General features: G+C 40.6%; 1 protein-coding gene across 1 annotated transcript in view; it reads right to left on the bottom strand.

Moving 5' to 3' along the window:
* Window positions 1–8,168, bottom strand: part of PLD5 (phospholipase D family member 5) — a 483,143-nt gene that overhangs the window by 474,162 nt on the left and 813 nt on the right. The gene's annotated exons all lie outside the window — the stretch shown is intronic.

Genomic DNA, 8,168 nt, shown 5'->3' on the forward strand with positions numbered 1-8,168 from the left:
GGGGGGCATGTGGCACGGCTTGTGGGATCTCAGTGTCCCAACCAGGATTGAACCCGGGGCACAGTAGTGAAAGTACCAAATCCTAACCACTAGACCACCAAGGAACTCCCCCCATGAACTCTCATTTCACAATATTTCTTACATCTGTTCCTCAATTTTTCTACTTTTCACCATACTCTTTTGTTACTTCCTATCCCTACCACTAAAAGAGAATTTACACTGGTCCCCGCTGCAAGCCAGGCTCTTCTTCCTCAACACTGCGAGCCACCAGCAGGTTTTCTGAAACCCAGACTTGCTAACTGAAGTGCCTACTGAAATACCTCCTGTTTGCTTACAGAATAAAGCTGAACATCATCAGCATTATTACAATTCAAATCCTCAAGTCCTCCGTGGTCTTGTCCTAATCTACCACTGTGGGTGTTTTCACACGCAACACTCACTTAAACAAACCCTGTCCTCTAGTCATACTTGTTCACCCACTGGTCTTCCAAACAGGCTTTCTGTTGACCAGATTCCACTGAAAAGCCTTGGTTCAGGCCAGTCCTATATCCAGCAGCTCTTCTTCCTAGGCTCCGAAGACCCAGTACAAAACTTTGCCTAGGGTGAAGCTTTCTTTGACCACCTTTGTGTATAGTATGAAAGAGAAACCACATTTTTTTAATACAGATATACGACTGACTCAACGCCATTTTTTAAAAAGACCATCTTTTTCCCAGTGCACTTCTGTGCCTGTCACTTTTGTCATAAATCAAGAACCTGTCTATAATAACATATACACAGGTCTGTTTCTGCACTTTCTGTTGATTGATCTATTCAATTATCCTTACACCAATACCACATTGCTTTAATTAATCTAGATTTGCTATCTGGAAACAGTCGACTAAGTTGTTCTTCATCAAGATTGTCTTCTCTATTCTTGGCCTTTTGCATTTTCATACAAATTTTAGAATCACTTTTCAACATACACAAACTTGTTGGGATTTTAATTGGAATTGTATCTACTCTATAGATCAATCTGGGAGAAAATTATAAAGAAGTCTTATCAATCTCCTTAAGTATTTGATATTTTTATGCTAATGTAGATGGTTAACAGTTTTTAGTTTTATTTCGGAATTGTTTTTTTCATAATTTAATTTTGTATAGTAACTTTGTATCCAGTGGCTATGATAAATCCAGTGACATTATTAATTCATTAAGTTATCTGTAGTTTATTTTGTTCAGATGTACAAAATAATGTCATCTGCTAATGATAATTTAACTACTTCCTTTGAATTCTTACTCTTGCCTTACTGCATTGGCTATGACCTCCTGTACAATGGTGAACAGACGTGATGATGATGGACATCTATGCCTCACTATCCAGGGAGATATTTTTAAATATTTCACCATTAACTGTGATTCTTTTTAAAGAAACTCTTTATCAGAAAAATGAAGTTTCCTTTTATTTCCAGTTTGTTGAGAATTTTATCATGCCTAAGTATAGAATTTCATCAAACACTTTTACTTCATTTATTGAGATATGGGTTTACTTTCATTCTGTTAATGTGATAAATTACACTGACTTTTGAATTTTATATCAACTTTGTATTACTGGAATAAATTTAACTTTGTTACAATATGTCATCAATATACGACAGGATTCATTACCTATTTTATCCTTGACTAAACAAGTCCTTTGAAGACAGGGTTTTATGCTACTTTGTATTTTTCTGTATTATTCATAACACCGTAATCATATTATAACTATATTTATAAAATTGTAAGCATCTTGAGAGAGGGCAAAGACTTGCTTTGGTCTTTGTATACTCTCTACTGTTGGGAACACAGTATACATCACATAAATGCTTGTTGAATGAAAGTCCTCATAATCTCCTAACAAAGTGTCTTTCACATAAAAGTCACTCTCAATAAATATCTGTTGATGATGACTGTATCAATTAGCGCTTTCTTTACTTCAATGAGTCCCATCTTCTCAATTTAATTCCTCATGTTATACCTGTAAGAGCCCTAACAACTTATTGGCAGGAGCACAATTATAGCTCAACTCAGAAAAAGAATATGTTCACAAGTTTCACCATCTACTCTAGAGGATAAAAAACCATATTTATCACCCAATTGCCATGACATCCAGTCCCATGATACCCAGTCAGGTAGTCCAGCTTGGGCCCACTTCATATGTTAGGCATCAGTGAGATTTTCCAATGTATATAAGTCCACCTGGGAAAGTTTCCCATGTTCTTCATTCTGCTTCATAAGCCCTGCTTAACAGCTTGATTTGTGATTTTAGAAACTGGGCTCTTTTGTCTGTTTCTGAGAAAAATTTAAACATATGTTTTTGGTAAAAAGGTCTGTCTCTTCACAACCACTGTGTGGCATTTCAACTGTAACTCAACATTTATGTTGTACTCTCACAGCACAATTTATGTAGGTATGAATTTGAGACAATCAGTAACTTTAAATGTCCCCAACACATACACTTGAAGCAACATCTCTGGGTTGCTACTTTACCACAAATTCTCTCTCTGCCTAACTATGCCATTTATCAGTCAATTCAGCACAAGAACATAACATATTATAGTTACTGCCTTGTTCCAGAAATTCAAAAGATTCATCAGATTTCTTGACCTTTAGAGCCAGAACAGAAGAACTGGAAACTGTTACATAGGTTTAAACCTGAGACAGATACAGAAATCTGTGAGGAGAAGTGAAAACTTTCAGAGAAACTAGCCAGAGGAAATAGGTAGTGGCTATTACATGGAAGAAGGGAAGAATAAAGGAATCTTAGGTTCACTAGTCTTGAGCTTCTCAAGTTAAATATATTTAATATATCACTGACAGTGATTATGTTAAAATAACTCAATAAGCCATACCCAACAGAGTTCAAAGAAGTCAAAGTTTCTTCAAAACAAACTGAAGTGTCAACCCACTGTCCATTAGTAGAATAAATATATGCCACCTAAAGTAATGACAAATACAATAATGGACACAATACTGAGATGCATTAGAACACACTCAAGAGACAACTAGACGTTCATTTCTTGATGCATGGGTTAGAGAGGCAGAGAATTCTGCCTCAGCCTATTCTGTTTATCTAAAGTCATAGTAAATAATCCTGGTAAATGTTACTGTTCTTAAATGTTTGCCAGACTAAAATTATCCAGTCTGGCCAAAAATACATAAACATAAAAAAGGATATTTTCTCCTTGTTCATTTGTTTGTTTCGTTGGTTAGTTGGTTGATTTTTAATGGTACATTTTAAAGATGCATTCCCTTAGGTTGAACTTTGTCTTTTGGTGTTTTACTGATCTGCTCTGTGAAGTATAATTACTTTCACGAATCTGCTCTGTGGGACATAAATAACATTACATAATATGAGCCTAGACCACGGTGACCAAGTTTGCTCCAATCCATTTATTCTTCTTTGCTCATCATGTGAATAATTTATTCCAGGAGGCAAGTGTGCACTTGGCATTTATCTACTATTCACTGGTAACATAAACTCTATTTAAGTGTGAAAATTCACACTTAGAGAAGACAACTTTTTGTTTTTTAGTGAGGCACTTACTAAACCAAGCAAAACACTAGGGCTCACTACAAGTGTGAACATTAAGGATTCTGTCTTCTACTCTTTACAGTTTCTCTCTTCTGCTTTCTCTTTCCATTTTAAATAGGCTTTCTGAGCCACGATGCAGATAAATACCACCACCAGTGCAAAGCTGGGAAGGAAAGCAGAAGTTGGGGACAGGGCAAGGAGTTGGTCTCCACTAGCAGAGCCCACAGAGAGAGCGAGAACAAGAGTCAGCCTCAGAATGGCCAGGCAGGGAACAAACAGGGGCCCAGTGGCCCAGGAAAGAAGCCCCCAGAAAATGGACCAGAAGCCAGGCAAAGAGGCAACTTAACAGGCCAGGAATGGTGAGCTGGCTTTGCTGACAAAAGGATCCATACACTTCTGGGTCCAGAACTATAATTCAGGCAGGCTGATCTCAAATATGAAATCTGGAAGCTCTTTGGGTGGAGAGCGTAGGCTCAGCCAGGCAACACCTGAGCAATTATACCTATAGGTATTGTGTGTTGAGCACTGAGCATGGGCCATATGCTGTGCTAAGAGCTTTATGTCTCATGGTCATCCTTATGAGCTAGTCATGGATGTTCTCTTTCTCCTTCTTCTGGGTCTTGGTTGAATGCACCTTCCTCACCCTTTCAAGAAAGCCTTGGCCAGGAAACTTTCTTTGGCCAACTATCATGAGCCAAATAGATGCACCACTTCTGGGTAGAAGTACCGTAAGGCATTACATGATTCACCAGCTTCCCTTCAGCTGACTTGACAATCATGAAAACAAGTATCAGGATGGAGCTCCCAGCAGGCCAGGCAACTAAGATGTGGAAAATACCCTGCTGCTACGGATTGGATATCTGGATGCTTATGCCCCCCTCCACCCCAGCCGAATTCACGCGTTGAAACCCAATCCTCAATATGCTGGCATTTGGAGGTGGGGCCTTTGGGAGGTGATCAGGTAATAAGGCTGGAGTCCACATGAACAAGATAGTCGTCAGAGAGCTCCCCCATCACCACCACCAGCACCACCACCACCACGTGAGGACTCAGCAAAAAGACGGCTATCTATGAACCAGGAAGCAGGACCTACCAGACACCAAATCTGCCTGTGCCTTGATCCTGGACTTCCCAGCTTCCAGAACTGTGAGAAATGAATGTTTAAAAGCCACCCAGTCTGTTATAGCAGACCGAACTAAGACACCTGCCAACCTGCACAGGTAAGAAGAGTGAAGAAAAATTTCTTTTGTAGTACTTACTGAACCCCTGCCATAAGGGGACTGTGCATCACTGGAGTATAGGCAGGGACTGTCTCCTTGAATCACCCACTAAACCTGCAACTCCTTATGGAGGACTGTGAATGTACATCCTGGTGACTGTGGGTCCTTTGCCCAGGCCTATCTAACCAGAGCCCCACTCTTAACCACACTGTGGCAAAAGCTAACTGAACAAGCAGGAGAGAAAATAAGACACCCCCATCTCCATAAACAGCATCAGGAACTTCTACACACACAACTGACATCAGGCCAGGCGACTTAGCGGAGTAGCCACTGCAACTCTCTAACTTTGTGGGGGGGGGGGGGAAGTCAATCAAGGCATATACCACCAAAGGACACCAGCCTAATGTTACACCGTCTTCTGGGATAGCCAAACTGTATTAAATGGTGACTCTCAAAGTGATCCAGCCCCAGGGAGGGCTGACAGAGCAGAGTGGGTTAGAGTTGAAAAGTGGCCCCATGCTCCTCTTCTTTGCTAGATCATAACCTTCACTTTTACATTATACCTAAAGTAAATATGGGATCCTACAGAGAATAAGACTTCCATTCTTTCCCAAACCTAATGCATTCTAAAGCCATAGGTGTTATGAGGCAGAACAGGAGGCGAAAGATTCTAAGAACCAAGACACTATTTGCAGCTAATAAGACAACATTCTACGCAGGGCCCAGAAATTTTACTTTTTCCTGAAATTTACAAGTAGAGTTCAAAATCTAGAATTCATGGTATAAACATAACTTCCTTGTATCTTCTAATCATGCCTTAAGAATGGGAGAATTCCCTCACATACATTTATTTCTTAATGGGTATTCATCTTAAGTATCAACCAACCAATAACAGCAATCAAATTTAAAGATGGGTTGAATGTATTCCAATCCTTAATCATTCAATTTCTGTCACTTTTCTCTTGTCCAATCTGGGGATTAGTCCTGTAGCCTTTAAACTAGAAAAGGAGAGGTAAACTATTCTCATTTTTAGCAAATTGAGTGGAAATATATTCTCTATCTGTCACTTTACATTGTGTTATTGACTTTCAGATTAAGCAATGCCTCTGAAGTCTGGACAGAGTCCACACTTTGTTATTGGGATGACTGAATATGCGTACCATTTGAAGCCATAATTTATTTATGGCCTTAATACTGGATTGGCTTTTAAAGCATGAGCAAAATAACAGTAGGCTGTTCTCATGCATATGATCTCCATTATAATTATTCATTTTTTAACATAATAAAAATGGTAGTCATCCATTTGATTAGACAGATCAAAGGGGTCAAACTACCATATATCACCTTTGAATTTCACATGATACACTCATCCTAATCTCTGCAACATCTAAATCTGAAGGTGTCACATGTGTTCAGAATGTTGTCTATCATAAAGTCAACATTACATTTTCATGCTTTGTGTGGCAATAACATACTGGGTTATATTTGTTATGGGTTTTTAGATTTTAAATATCTAATTAGAAATTAACATCAAACTACTTGAAACATCATAGTGTAGACAACATAGGACAGATGAGCTTGAATGAAAATAAAATTACATTGTTATGCTAATTTAATTTTCCATAGCACTTTCATAAATATTATTTCACTAAAATGTTTGTAGATGTTTCAAAGGGGCAAGAGAATATCACAAAAAAATTTCACTGGAAGCAAAGCCCCCTTTCTAACTGAAAGCAAGTGCACAAGAAAATATCAGAACAAAATATGTTTCATGATATGTATTTGAGAAAGCAAACAAAACTGTTACTTTGATTTAAATAACAAAAGAGGTAATTTTTCAAAAAATAAGTACAAGGTTCTATTTTGGAGCATCTGAGTGAAGAAGAAAGCATAGATCTTTATGTGCAAACAACCAGATCTCACTTTCCTTGGTCTCTAACCCTCAGCAGGCACTGAGCATCCTGTACTCATCCATAAAGGTGAGGCTGCCGTGGCCCACCCTGTATGACTTAATACTTTCAGTGAAAATCTAAGAGTGAGAAACCATTTAAGTATAATGTGTGCAATGTCTGTGACTCAAGGAGACATAGTCGTAAAAGGTGGCAGTATTGATTTTCAGTAAGAAAATAAAGGAACTAGACCAGCTAAAAGCACAAGCTGCAAATGAACACATATTCAGAGTCACACTGAAATGAAGACATACTCTATCACCATCCTAAGGGTAGACTATTCTCCCTAGTACTCATAAAACGACATCAGGATCCAAATTACAGGAAGATGCTATTTGCCCCTCTTTAATAACCACAGGTTCCTTCGCTAATTCTGGAGCTTGCATTTTTAAACAGGTACTGCTGCCTTTCAAACAACTTGCATGCTAGAAATCTCCTTCAGTTACTTCCATGGTCTTAAGGATCTGAGGCATCCATTTGATATTGTCTCTACACACAAGACAGCATGCACCCCAATTCAAATCTTTAAACCTGCGCTTTCGGACCTGATCAGGCCCTAAGAGAAAAGGCAAAGACCTTCCTTTCAGACTGGGTAAGAGAAATACTCCTTTGCCCTCCTCCTCCTGGGAAGCTAGTTGCTGCTGAAATGCCCAAGAGAAGAGAAGCGCGCGGAGTGGGGGGGGTGGGGGGGCGGAGGAGACGGGGGAGGGGTAGGTCCTTGCGGCGGTAGATGTGTGAGTTCCAGAAGTTCTTTCTATCATAATTGGCGATGTGGCCCAAATACAAGGAAACCTCCACATTCCATTAACAGACTCAATTTGGATTATGCAGCTCCGCGGAAAGAAACGGCATTTTCTCTGTAGCCAGCTGTGCTGCCCTCGAGATAACTCTCTTAGTTTCATGTTAACATTTGGTTAAGGAGATGCTGATGGGTCAGATTTGACCCTGTGAATCCACTAAACGCCCTTTTACAGGGACTTTTTCTCTCCTGAAGGGCGAGCCTAGGGGCTCGGCCCCAGCGCCAATAACGTTTCCGGCGAAACACGCACTCTTTGGGAGACTGGGTCCCCGCTCGCCAGCCCCCATCCTCCAGCGGCGGGTCCCGGGAGCAGGGCGACCTGCTCTTCCTTTCTCTGTTTCTCCTTGCAATGTGCAAACCCCTCCCTAGCTGGGCGCAAGTAGAGAGGACCGCCACCTGCTCGTCCCAGAGGATACGCTGCAGAAAACTCGAATGGATCGTGCGCGGACACAGGCTGGATGCCAGCGGCGACAACTTTACGGATTTGTTCATGTTAGTTCTGGACCGGGTAAAATAGCCCTAAAGACGCGAGCAAACGCCCCTCTAAAGCCCATTACCGTGCAACGCCGGCTCCTTGGAGCCGCGCTGGGGCAGTTCCCCTTCTTGCTCACCCCACAAACGCACTGCGAACGACCCCCCCCCCCCCC

The sequence above is a fragment of the Lipotes vexillifer genome, unplaced genomic scaffold, assembly GCF_000442215.2.
Source record: "Lipotes vexillifer unplaced genomic scaffold, Lipotes_vexillifer_v1.1 scaffold104, whole genome shotgun sequence".
In the NCBI taxonomy this organism is placed as follows: domain Eukaryota; kingdom Metazoa; phylum Chordata; class Mammalia; order Artiodactyla; family Lipotidae; genus Lipotes; species Lipotes vexillifer.